Source organism: Gopherus evgoodei, unplaced genomic scaffold, assembly GCF_007399415.2.
Source record: "Gopherus evgoodei ecotype Sinaloan lineage unplaced genomic scaffold, rGopEvg1_v1.p scaffold_32_arrow_ctg1, whole genome shotgun sequence".
NCBI classification, from domain to species: domain Eukaryota; kingdom Metazoa; phylum Chordata; order Testudines; family Testudinidae; genus Gopherus; species Gopherus evgoodei.
Window position 1 is genome coordinate 904,114 of NW_022059994.1, and position 13,469 is coordinate 917,582.

Consider the following 13,469-nt stretch of genomic DNA (forward strand, 5'->3'; position numbering starts at 1 on the left):
GTGCTGCAGGGATGCTGCAGTTGGAAATGTGCTTTGGTGGTGGCCTCGCCTTCAGGCTCTAGGTGACAGGACCCTTCTTCCCAGTGTCCCCCCACCCCCATCGGAGTTAAGATCCCCCTCCCAGTCCAGCCTGCAAGGCCTCTTGGCTGGAGGCATCTTCCTGCACAGGGGCCTCTCCTACATCCCCCTTGCTTGCCCCAGCTGCTCACCGCACCCAGCTCCCAGCTGCCCCAGCTGCAGCTCCCCTCTGCTTCAGCACTGCAGCTGCTCTGCCTCCAACTCAGCTCTCTGGGTCTGGGTCTGGGTCTGGCTGCTGCACTGCTCCCAGCACTGCTCTGCTCTCTCCTTAGCAGCTCCCGCCCTGCTCTGACCCAGCCAGCTCCAGCTCACACAGAGGATGGGACCTCAGGCTCCTGACTTCTTCATGGGCCTGTCTGCCCTGCAAATCAGGCTGACCTGGAGCATTGGTCGCTGCCCGTTGTCAGTCTCCAGTTCCTAATTTCTAATTGGCCCTTCCCCTTTCTTTTGGGACTAGGAGTGAGCCAGCCTAATCCCCACCCCCGGCTAAATTTCAGTAAGGGGCCCGCTGTCCCCATACCCATATCAACATTTATTTATTGCTAGCTAGTAAGTCTACTGCTGTGAAAAGTCATATTTGTATGTTTGTTTACCTTTTTCACAGCCTCTCAGCTAGCTACCTGGGTGACCAACCTGGTAATATAAAACCTAGATAATGCAGCAGGAGTTCTGGAACCTCTCCTGCCCCACCTCTTCCCCCAGAGTCACTCTGACACTTTTTCCTAAAATACTTAATTACCTTTAGGAGAATATGCAATAAATATGCAAAAGTGGGGGAAGGGTCCCACTATTGTGAGGATCTTTCCTAGCTTGTACACATCCCCGGTGGAATTGGCTAGCGAAAGAATCTGAGTCCTCACTCCCACTCCCTTTACCCAGAGACCTGCCTGACCTCAAGGGCCTCCCTTCCACTGTGTGGCAGAGTCATCAAAAGCCAACCACGCTGGGCCCAGGATTGCTGGGGGACTCAACCCCCAATCTTGTCACTCAGGATAGGGGCCAGGGTATCCCAAATCCAGGGTTCTCACTCCAAACTGGATGCTTCCCTGACCTCTTCCCTGACCATTGCATAGAGTTCAGAGCAAATACAATTTATTAAACAGCAACTAATAAAAAAAAATAAGGGAAAAAAGGGAAAGGTTAAAGGAAAACAGGTCACCCTGGTTTGTGAGCTCTGAGGAAGCACAAACTGCCATCTCTGGAATGTCAGGGCAGTTCACAGTCTGTTCCTCACATGCCCCAGGCCACCCTCTCAGTCCTGGCTGTGCTGCAGGGATGATGCAAGTCAGACCTGCTCTAGCATGGGCCACATGCCCTCAGTCTCTAGGTGGCGGAACCCCTCTATCCCGCCAGGGAAGGCTCTAATATTTTTGCTGCCCCAAGCAGCACGCTGAATTGCAGCCACGGACTGAAGACAGAAGCTGCCGCTGAATTGCCACCGCCGTGGAAACACATGTACTGCCCTAATGGCACACGGACTGCCCCTGCCATCCGCAGTGGCAATTCGGTGCCCTGCTTGGGGCAAACACACCCAGACTGCTGCCCCTTGCAGATTGCTGCCCCAAGCACCTGCTTGGAATGCTGGTGTCTGGAGCCGGTGGCTGGTGGTGTCTCCCTGCACCAGGCCCTCTGCCCAGGTTCCCCCCTACTCTCCCCAGCTGCTCACCACACCTGGCTCCGGACTGCTCCAGCCCCAGTTCTCCTCCCACAGTGCTGCTGCCGCTCTGCCTCCAGCCCAGCCTAGCACTCAGAGTTTCTCTCTATTGCAGCCCTGTTCCCATCCACCTCATAAGTCTCTCCATTCCCCTGCATTGCCCCATTCCCCCTTCAGCACCTCATCCCCTTCACTCCCTCCTGCCTCCTCATACATTCCTGTTCCTCCTTATCTGCCCCATCATCCCTTCAGTACACCCCCTGCCCCCATCCTGGCCCTGGCATCCCCCTCCTGCCCCTCACACATCCCTGATCCCCCCTCAATCTCATTTTATCTAACCCCCCCCACCCCTCTTCAGCCCCCTTCCCCCTCCCCAGGTGTGGCTGTACCAACCCCCAGCATGATGTGGGTTGGCTTCCCATGCCCTGCACATAATGGGAGCGGGTGGCCACTGGCAGGAAAGCTAATTACCCCCAATGAGTGATGGCAGCTATGTCTGTGGGAGAAGCTCAAAAAAAAAAAGCCTCCTCAGGCAGATTGAGTCTCCTTCTGCAAGAGGGAGGCAAATGGGAAATGCCAGCCAGAGGGGATTTCCCTGGCAGGTGAAAAAATTTCCTCACAGACTCCTAGAAGGGTCTGAGAAGCTGAAGAATTGGCAGCTCTGGTCTGAGCATGAGCAGCAGGTATAACAGGCCACGGGAGATTAAGTAATGGTGACTGATGCATAAAGGGACATATGAATCTTTAGCGCATCTGGCAGGTAAATATCTTGCAACACCAGATACACCATGCGAACACCTGTTTTCACTTTCAGGTGACATTGTAAACAAGAAGAAGGCAGCATTATCTTGAATGCAGGGTGTCATGGTATAATTCCCCACTCTGAACCTTAGCGTCCAAAAATGGGGTACCAGCATGAATTCATCTAAGCTCAATTACCAGCTTAGAACCTGTAGCGCTGCCACCAACCAGGAATTCTAGTGCCTGGTACACTCTGGTCCCCCCAAAACCTTGCCTGGGGACCCCCAAGACCCAGACCCTCTGGATCTTAACACAAGGAAAGTAAACCCTTTTCCTCACCATTGCCTCTCCCAGGCTTCCCCTCCCTGGGTTACCCTGGAAGATCACTGTGATTCAAACTCCTTGAATCTTAAAACAGAGAGGAAAATCCACCTTCCCCCTCCCAGACTCTCCCTGAGAGAGAAAGTAATCCTAACACAGAGAGAAATTAACCTCTCTCCCCCTTCCCTCCTTTCTCCCCACCAATTCCCTGGTGAATCCAGACCCAGTCCCCTGGGGTCTCACCAGAAGAAAAAAACAAAACAAAAAAAAATCAGGTTCTTAAAGAAGGAAAAACAGTAAAAATGATCTTTGTAAATTTAAGATGGAGTATGTTACAGGGTCTTTCAGCTATGGACACTGGGAATACCCTCCCAGCCCAAGTATACAAGTACAGATTAAAATCCTTTCAGCAAAATACAAAATTGAACTCCTTCCAGCCAAATACACATTTGCAAATAAAGAAAACAAACATAAGCCTAACTCGCCTTATCACCTAGTACTCACTATTCTGGACATATATGAGACTATGTCAGAGAGATTGGAGAGAAACCTGGTTGCACATCTGGTCACTCTCAGAACCCAGAGAGAACAACCACCAAACACTAACAGCACACACACAGACTTCCCTCCCTCAAGATTTGAAAGTATCCTGTCCCCTGATTGGTCCTCTGGTCAGGTGACAGTCAGGCTCACTGAACTTGTTAACCCTTTACAGGCAAAAGAGACATGAAGTACTCCTGTTCTATTAATCCTCAACTATTTGTTTATGACACAGGGTTTGTTTGTTTTTTTTACATAATTCTACATTTGTAAATTCAACTTTCATGATAAAGAGATTGCACTACAGTATTTGTATTAGGTGAATTGAAAAAGACTATTTCTCTTGCTTTTACAGTGCAAATACTTGTTCAGTGCTCACTTGGTATTTATTTTTGATTACACTTTGTATTCTGTGTTATAATTTAAATCAATGTATTTGAAAATGCAGACAACATCCACAATATTTAAATAAATGTCGTTCTATTAACAGTGCAATTGTGTGATTAATCACGATTAAAAAAATTAATCGCTTGACATCCCTAATTCCAATTGATTTCTTTTATAATATATGGTAAAAATGGGAAAGGAAGCAAATTTTCCAGTAGTAGTGTGGCTGTGACACTTTTGTATTTTGATGTCTGATTTTATAAGCAAGTTGTTTTTAAGTGAGGTGAAACTTGGAGGTAGGCAAGACAAATCTGCCTCCTGAAAGGGGTACAGTAGTGATGAAAGGTTGAGAGCCACTGACACATAGGACCAACAGAAAGAGCACACTGGAGAATCAACAATGGGGTGGGGGGGCACTTCAGAGTGTATGTGTCAGTCTGTGTCAGAGACGGACTCTGTGTGTGTGTTAGAGAAGTGTGAGACACAGTGAATGCACGGTTAAGTCCCCTGCTCCCTCCTTCCCTCCCCCAGATTATTAATGAATGTTTAACAGTACTTGGCCCAGTACAGACCCCTTGGGGACACCACTATTTATCTCTCCCCTTTCTGAAAACTGACCGTTTATTCCTATTCTTTGTTTCCTATCTTTTAACCATTATTCATCCACAGAAAGACCCTCTCTCTTATCCTATGACAGCTTACTTTGTTTAAAAACCTTTAGTAAGGGTTCAAAGGCTTTCTGAAAATCTAAGTACAGTGTATTCACTGGATCATCTTGTCTATATGTCACCCGGGGTTCTTTCAACCCAAAGCCCTTGCTAACTTTTACTCTGTGTGAGGAGGTGTCAGGAAATAAATCAGGGAGACACGAGGGTCTGACCGATAGATGGCTGGCACAAACAGGACAACACAAGAGTGCTTTCACTTAAGCTAAACTTTAGTCTCAAGCACTTACACACATCCGTCCGCAATAGGTTAGTGAAACAGCCCCAAGCCTGGATAATTACCAAAGCTGAGTGTGGCTCTCGAGTGACACAGCAGCAGGCTTCTGGTGGCCAAATCTTCTGTCTGCCGGTGGGGACTGCAAGATGTATCCAGAGGGTGAATCGAAAAAGAGTCCAACTACCTCAAACTTTCCCCCCTTATTTATACATTAGTAATAGAATGACATGTCCCTTAAAGAAAACTTAAGTAAGCAGTTTCAATGGTCAAGCAAGAGGTTCCTTCTGATTGATTAACCAGGTGTGAGTTTTTCCAGAGTTTGCAGCCTGAGGCCCCAATAGACATTCCTGGGGCACATCTTGCTCTTCTAAATTGCACATATCAGCAACTTCAACATAATTCTTATCAGGAAGGGCGCGGGGTCAAGCTGCCCTTTCTGTGGCACCCAAAACCCTCTCCCCTCCTGCCTTGGTTAAGCTACGCCTACTGACCAGGCTGCTTTTAGCAATAAGCCATAGTGGTTTCAGGTACTTTACTAGTTTGCCAAAATCTCCCTGTACATAATGCTTGTTAACCCCCTCAAAAATTCTAGTAAATTGGTTTTCACTGTAGTTTTTCCACTTGTAAAGACGGATGCAAAGAATTCATTTAGTTTTTCTGCAATGACCTTATCAAGTGTTCCAAGGTGTTAAAGAAACCTTAATCACTGGTTGTGTGGCAGGCTTCTTATGTACTTAAATATGAAAGAAAAATCCCCAAACCTGAAAGTAGCCTCTAGGGTTAATTCTCTGAGGAAAAGTTTTGAAAGAGCTTTTGGAAAGTCTAAATTCCAGTCTTGGGGTAGATAACAGTGCAGATTTGAACAAAGTCCCAGCCAAAGTAAACCTTACTGTGGGCAACACCTTGGAAGCAACCCCTTGTTTCCCCGGTAATGCTTACTTTAGCAGTGTTTATTTCACTAGGATCAGAGAGAAAAAGGAAGGCTGGAAAAAAGCAACGTAAAAGGAGATGAAGACATTTCTATCCAGACAGCCGATTCTCCAGTACCAAATCTGAAAACTGTCACAAGTTTCCCCCAAGATGCCACTTGGAACTGGGATACCACTGAGCCCTCCTAATTCTCTAGTCTGGATTCCCTTTTCACTGTATTTCTGTGCACAGTGCCAAGCCTTCCCCTGGCTTTGGACTGCACTTTACCAGCACACATGCAGGCTGAGATGCACCCAGCTGAAGCTTTATACAGATGCTGAGATCAGCTCTGCGTGGGGGACTTCCCAGCTACTCAAGTGCACAGCCCCCTCTGGGGAATAAAATTATCATGAAGTTCACCTGCTCCCTCTGTGTGGAGGAAGATATGCAACAGCTTCTCCTCACCCCTGTTATGAATTTACACACTGGTTTTAGGCAAAACAAAACTGACTGAGTGATTCTGGGTAGTAGCAAACAGATCAAAGCAGGGCCACACAGAGGATTCAGGGGTCTTGGGGCAAAGTGGGGGAGCTGCGGCGCTTGTACTCACCCTTTGGCAGCACTGAATCCCCCCCCCCCCCAAAGACCCAGACCATCGCTGGGCCAGAGCTAGTGGGGCTGGGGCAAATTGCCCCACTTGTTCCCCCCCAGGTGGCCCTAGATCAAAGCAGATTACCTGGTAAATAAACTAAACTGCAACTTTACATGTTAAATAGGTAAGATATATATTAGCAAATTCTCACCCTGTGTCATAAACAGGCAGGCAGATTCTTAAGGCACACACTGTCTTGACTTTGTAGTTCGGGTTTCCCAAGTTTATACAGGCTAGAAATCTCTCTAGCCTGTGCATTTTCCTCCCTTGGTATTCACCCCTTCTTGTCAACTGTTGAGAATAGCCACCTTAATTGAATTGTCCTCATAGACTCATAGACTCACAGGTCAGAAGGGACCAATATGATCATCTAGTCTGACCTCCTGCACAAGGCAGGCCACAGAACCCCACCCATCCAATTTTATAACAACCCCTAACCCAGGACCGAGTTATTGAAATCCTCAAAATTGGTTTGAAGACCTCAAGCTGCAGAGAATCCACCAGCAAGCGACCCGTGCCCCATGCTGCAGGGGAAGGCGAACAACCTCCAGGGCCCCTGCCAATCCGCCCTGGAGGAAAATTCCTTCCCGACCCCAAATATGGCGATCAGCTAAACCCTGAGCATGTGGGCAAGACTCACCAGCCAGCACCCAAGAAGGAATTCTCTGCAGTAACTCAGTTCCCATCCCATCCAACATCTCCCCGCAGACCATTGAGCAGACCTATCTGGTGGTAATCCAAGATCAATTGCCCAAATTAATGATCCTATCATAACATCCCCTCCATATACTTATCAAGCTTTGTCTTAAAGCCAGAAAAGTCTTTTGCCCCTACTACTTCCCTCTGAAGGCTGTTCCAGAACTTCACTCTCCTAATGGTTAGAAACCTTCGTCTAATTTCAAGTCTAAACTTCCTAATATCCAATTTATACCCATTCGTCCTCGTGCCTACATTAGTACTAAACTTAAATAATTCCTCTCCCTCCCTAACGTTAACCCCCCTGATATATTTATATAGAGCAAGCATATCCCCCCGCAGCCTTCTTTTGGCCAGGCTAAACAAGCCAAGCTCTTTGAGTCTCCTTTCATAAGGCAGTTTTTCCATTCCTCGGATCATCCTTGTAGACCGTCTCTGAACCTGTTCCAGTTTGAATTCATCCTTCTTGAACATGGGACACCAGAACTGCACACAGTATTCCAGATGGGGTCTCACCAACGCCTTATATAACGGTACTAACACCTCCTTATCCTTGCAGGAAATACCCCGCCCGATGCATCCCAAAATCGCATTTGCTTTTTTAACAGCCGTATCACATTGGCGACTCATAGTCATCCTGCTATCAACCAGTACCCCAAGGTCCTTCTCCTCCTCCATCGCCTCCAACTGATGCGCCCCCAACGTATATCCAAAATTCTTATTATGAATTCCTAAGTGCATGACCTTGCACTTTTCACTATTGTATTTCATCCTATTTCTATTACTCCAGTTTACAAGGTGGTTCAGATCTTCCTGAATAGTATCCCTGTCCTTCTCCGTGTTAGCAATACCCCCCAGCTTTGTGTCATCCGCAAACTTTATTAGCACATTCCCGCTCTTTGTGCCAAGGTCAGTAATAAAAAGGTTAAATAAGATCGGTCCCAAAACCGATCCTTGAGGGACTCCACTAGTGACCTCCTTCCAGCCTGACAGATCACCTTTCAATACGTCCCGCTGGAGTCTCCCCTTTAACCAGTTCCTTATCCACCTTACAACTTTCATATTCATCTCCATCTTTTCCAATTTAACTAACAGTTCCCCATGTGGAACCGTGTCGAATGCCTTACTGAAATCAAGGTAAATTATATCTACCGCATTTCCTTTATCTAAGTAATCCGTCACCGTCTCAAAGAAGGAGATCAGATTGGTTTGACACGATCTACCTTTAGTAAATCTGTGTTGCAATTCGTCCCAATTACCATTGACCTCTATGTCCTTAACTACTTTCTCCCTTAAAATTTTTTCCAAGACCTTACATACTACAGACGTCAAGCTAATAGGCCTATAATTACCCGGATCACTTTTATTCCCTTTCTTAAAAATCGGAACTACATTAGCAATCCTCCAGTCATACGGCACAACCCCTGAGTTTATTGATTGCTTAAAAATTCTCGCTAACGGGCTCGCAATTTCACACGCCAGTTCCTTTAATATCCTCGGATGGAGATTGTCCGGGCCCCCCGACTTCGTCCCATTGAGCTGTTCATGTACGGCCTCTACCTCAGTTGCGGTAATATCCACTTCCATATCCACATTCCCGTTTATCATCCCTCCATCATCACTAGATTCCTCACTAGTCTTATTAAAAACTGAGGCAAAGTACTTGTTTAGATGTTGGGCCATGCCTAGGTTATCCTTAACCTCCATTCCATCCTCAGTGTATAGCGGCCCCACTTCTTCTTTCTTTGTTTTCTTCTTATTTATGTGGCTGTAGAACCTTTTAGTATTGGTTTTGATTCCCTTTGCAAGGTCCAGTTCAATGCGGCTTTTAGCCTTCCTCACTTTATCCCTACATGTTCTGACCTCACCAAGGTAGCTTTCCTTACTGATCCTGCCTTTCTTCCACTCCCTGTAAGCTTTCTGCTTTTGTCTAATCCCCTCTCTGAGTTGCTTGCTCATCCAGTTTGGCCTACAACTCCTGCCCATGTTTTTTTCCCCCTTTCTTGGGATGCAGGCTTCCGACAGTCTCCGCAGCTGCGACTTAAAGTAATTCCAGGCCTTCTCCGCATTTAAATCCACTAATTCCTCCGTCCAATCCACTTCCCTAACTAATTTCCTTAACTCTTTAAAATTAGCCCTCGAGAAGTCGAAAACCCTAATCCGAGATCTACATTTGTTTATCCTTCCATCTAGTTTGAACTGAATCAGCTCATGATCACTCGAACCAAGGTTGTCCCCTACCACCATTTCTTCTACGAGGTCCTCACTGCTCACCAACACCAAACCAAATGATCCTGCCTTTCTTCCACTCCCTGTAAGCTTTCTGCTTTTGTCTAATCCCCTCTCTGAGTTGCTTGCTCATCCAGTTTGGCTACAACTCCTGCCCATGGTTTTTTTCCCCTTTCTTGGGATGCAGGCTTCCGACAATCTCCGCAGCTGCGACTTAAAGTAATTCCAGGCCTCCTCCGCATTTAAATCCACTAATTCCTCCGTCCAATCCACTTCCCTAACTAATTTCCTTAACTCTTTAAAATTAGCCCTCGAGAAGTCGAAAACCCTAATCCGAGATCTACATTTGTTTATCCTTCCATCTAGTTTGAACTGAATCAGCTCATGATCACTCGAACCAAGGTTGTCCCCTACCACCATTTCTTCTACGAGGTCCTCACTGCTCACCAATACCAAATTGATGAAGAAATCCATCCGCTATCACATCCAGGAAAATCTGACCCCTATTATTCTTGCAAGCACTCGTCCTCCAGTCTATATCCGGGAAGTTGAAGTCCCCCATAATCACACATTTCCCCTTTGTGTTTACTTCATTAAAGACATTAAAGAGGTCTCTATCCATATCCCAGTCAGATCCTGGCGGTCTATAGCACACCCCAAGCACTATCTCAGGGGAAGCTCTAGTTGCTTTTTTACCCAGTGTGATTTTTGCCCAGACAGACTCTGTCTTATCCATTCCATCGCTTCTTATTTCGCTACAGTTAATTTCATCATTGATGTACAAGGCTACTCCACCACCTTTGCCTTTCTTCCTGTCTTTTCTAAACAGCACATAGCCTTCAATACCCGTGCTCCAGTCATGAGTACTATTCCACCAGGTTTCGGTTATCCCTATAATATCCAGTTTCACTTCCTGCACCAGTAACTCCAGCTCCTCCATCTTGTTACCTAGGCTCCTCGCATTAGTGTACAGACCTTTTAATTTTCGGCGTTTGGCGTCAGTGACATTCTTTCCCCCGTCGTGCAGAGACCTTCTACCACCAGCATCACCCGTTACTCTGGTTTCTACTCCACTATTCCTCCTTGGATCAATTCTTGGGACCGCAAGGGTATCCCCTCTCACTTTGTTTACTTCCCTCTCCAGGTTATATTCCGGCATGGAGATCTCCTGAACATCTCCCAACCATCTCCCCCAACTTCCTAGTTTAAAGCTCTCTTGATGAGGTCGGCGAGCCTCCATCCTAGAATTCTATTTCCCTCCTTGCTTAGATGAAGTCCATCCTGAGCGAACAGTCATCTATCCGTAAACGCTTCCCAGTGACCGTACATCCCAAAGCCCTCCTTATAACACCACTCCCTGAGCCATCTGTTGATCGCCATAATCTTGTCACTCCTTCGTCGCCCCGCTCTAGGAACTGGCAGAATCCCACTGAAGATCACCTGAGCCTCGATTTCTTTGAGCGTCTTCCCCAGTCTGGCATATTCCTCCTTGATACAGTCCAGCGAGTAACTAGCCGTATCATTCGTTCCCACATGAAGGATAATCAATGAATTCTTTCCCGCTCCCGCTAAGATCGTATTCAGCCTCAGGTCCACATCCTGTATCTTATTGTCCTGTTAGCACCAACCCCCCTCTTGATAAGGCCACTCCCATCTTTTCATGTGCTGTGTTTTAATACCTGCCTCTGTATTTTCCACTCCATGCATTTGATGAAGTGGGTTTTAGCCCACAAAAGCTTATGCCCAAATAAATTTGTTAGTCTCTAAAGGTGCCACAAGGACTCCTCATTGTTTTTGCTGATACAGACTAACATGGCTACCACTCTGTAGCCTGGGACCATCAATTCTCACAGTTTAGTCTTTTTCTTCAGGTGTTTCCAGGTGTGTTGTTGTAGGGAGAGTGAGGTACCCTCATGATGTAATTTTCCCCCCTTTTATATCTTCTCCCCACTTGCTGGAAAGTTCTTTGGCTGCGACTTGGGTCAAGCAGTTCCTATTGTGTGCTGCTGAGAGGTTTCTATTGTCCACAGTTCCTGGGGTAATCCGTGTGGTTTGTGCATTTCCTCAATGACCCGTTAACATTGTTTGGTCTTTTTACTGTTGTACCTGAAAGGCTGCTGGTGGGTGTTTTCAGCCTCACAACATTGTTTCAGTAACACACACAGCGCCAAACATCATAACTTCACGCACGACGATAGCACATACAATCCAATGAGATATTAAATGTCTAGCAGATCAAGACTTTTAGAATGCTACCTCACAAGGCATACTTTGTGCAAAACACAACCTAATTATATAACAGTAGTAAATAAGAGGGTGCTGAGGCATCACACTCTCTATAACTCAATAAGGGATATCAAATTCTAAGCCAGGTAAAGGGTATAATAAGGAGGAAGAATTGGATGTGGGAGACAGGGAAGTCTGACCTTGTATAGTAATAGACTTAGTTAATCCCTCTGAAGGAGGAGGGATAGCTCAGTAGTTTGAGCATTGGCCTGCTTAAACCTAGGGTTGTGAGTTCAATCCTTGAGGGGGCCATTTAGGGAACTGGGGTAAAAATCTATCTGGGGAGTGGTCCTACTTTGAGCAGGAGGTTGGACTAGATGATCTCCTGAGGTCCCTTCCAACCTTGATATTCTATGATTCTAAGCTAAGAAAGATACTCAAAGGCTGTGGATATTTAATGTATTGAACAGAAACATGCTTTGTTCAAGAACTGATTTCTAAAATATTAACAAAAGGATGGCAAGGGACTTCAGAAAACATACATTAGTAGTTCAGAGAGACTATAAGCCAAGTAATAAAAGATGTTTATGGACCTCACATGTAAGAAATTGTATCCATGAAATGGGGACCCACGAATCCCAACTAAATGATACCGGAATTGTGAAATCATATATACCATATGGAGAGACCCCTGAGACAGACCAACCCCCATCCGGGGACAGCACCTCAAGGATGTCTAATTCAAGGGGCCTGGTCTGAAAATGGAACAAAAATTCCAGCCAGAGATATAAGATCAGCTGTGAAATTATAGGCCACCACCAAAAGTGTGGAGATGTGTCAGTGAAAGTGTGATTGGTGTACACAAAACCTTCACTGGGGCATGGTAATGAATCTGTATTTAAATGGGAGCCAGGAAGTGAATGGGTAATGGAAAGGATATAGTCATACTACCCAATTCAAGGGATGGGAAGTGTCCAGATGAAAGTGCCCTGAAGGACAGAAGTGTGCTTTAAAATACCATACCTCATATGGAGGTAATCTACAACACAGAGAAAGAAAAACATGGCTTAGTGTAACCAAATTGACACAAGAACACCACAGTGTAACTAACCATTCCCCTGAATGTATGGAATAGTTAATTCAAATTATGATCACAGCCATAGATATATACACACACAATAGATATAGATTTAATTTTTTTTTGTAAGTTTAGTCCTTAAGGATTGGATGATAGACAGTCATTATCCAAATTGTTCTACATTAATTGCAAAAAAAACATGTTGGTTTTAGGATGTGGAAAGAAGAGGGATGGTTAAAAGAGACAATCAGAGAAACATTTAATACTGGGATGGGATTAGGAAATACATGGAGTCTCTCCACCTTGAGAGACAGAGTAAAAGAAACTCTGGAATAATTGATACCATCAGCACATACTGGGGAACAAGGGGAAATCATGGATCAAGAAATGGGATATTCTGTAATGGAATTACGTGAATTAAGCAAAAGTATTTTGGGACAAGAAATATTCGCTCAGGATTTTCTTGGGGAGAAGTGTGTATAGAAGTGCAGGACATTTTGGAAGAACAGTGGAGAGATCTTGAAACAAAGTCAGAGAGATAATTGGCCAGACACACTTAATTGGGCATTGAGTTATTAATCTTACATTAATCTGTCATTCCAAGATACCTTGAAGGTGCAAGTGCATAGATGTATCTTACACCAGTGCAGCCTTGTTCTTTTTGGCATAGCAAACAGAGAGGCACAAGAAATATATCCAGTAATAGATACAAGTGCCTGGGGAACAAAACAGGGTACTATGAAACAGTATCAGAGGGAAATGGATTGTGGTAAATACCCAGAAAGGGATGAAAACAAACTAATAAATTGTGGTAGCCAAATAAAAATGGGGTAACCTTCCTATGAAAAATGGGACATTTTGTCTGTACGACATCAATCAAAACATATGTCGGCATCTGTTAAGATATAGATATTCAGGCCTGCCTGTAAAGGTCTATACTTGAAGAACTTGGGTGTATTTTTATCACTTAGCTAGTTATAGAGGTATAAAAAAAATCAAAATCACAGTCTGCCTGT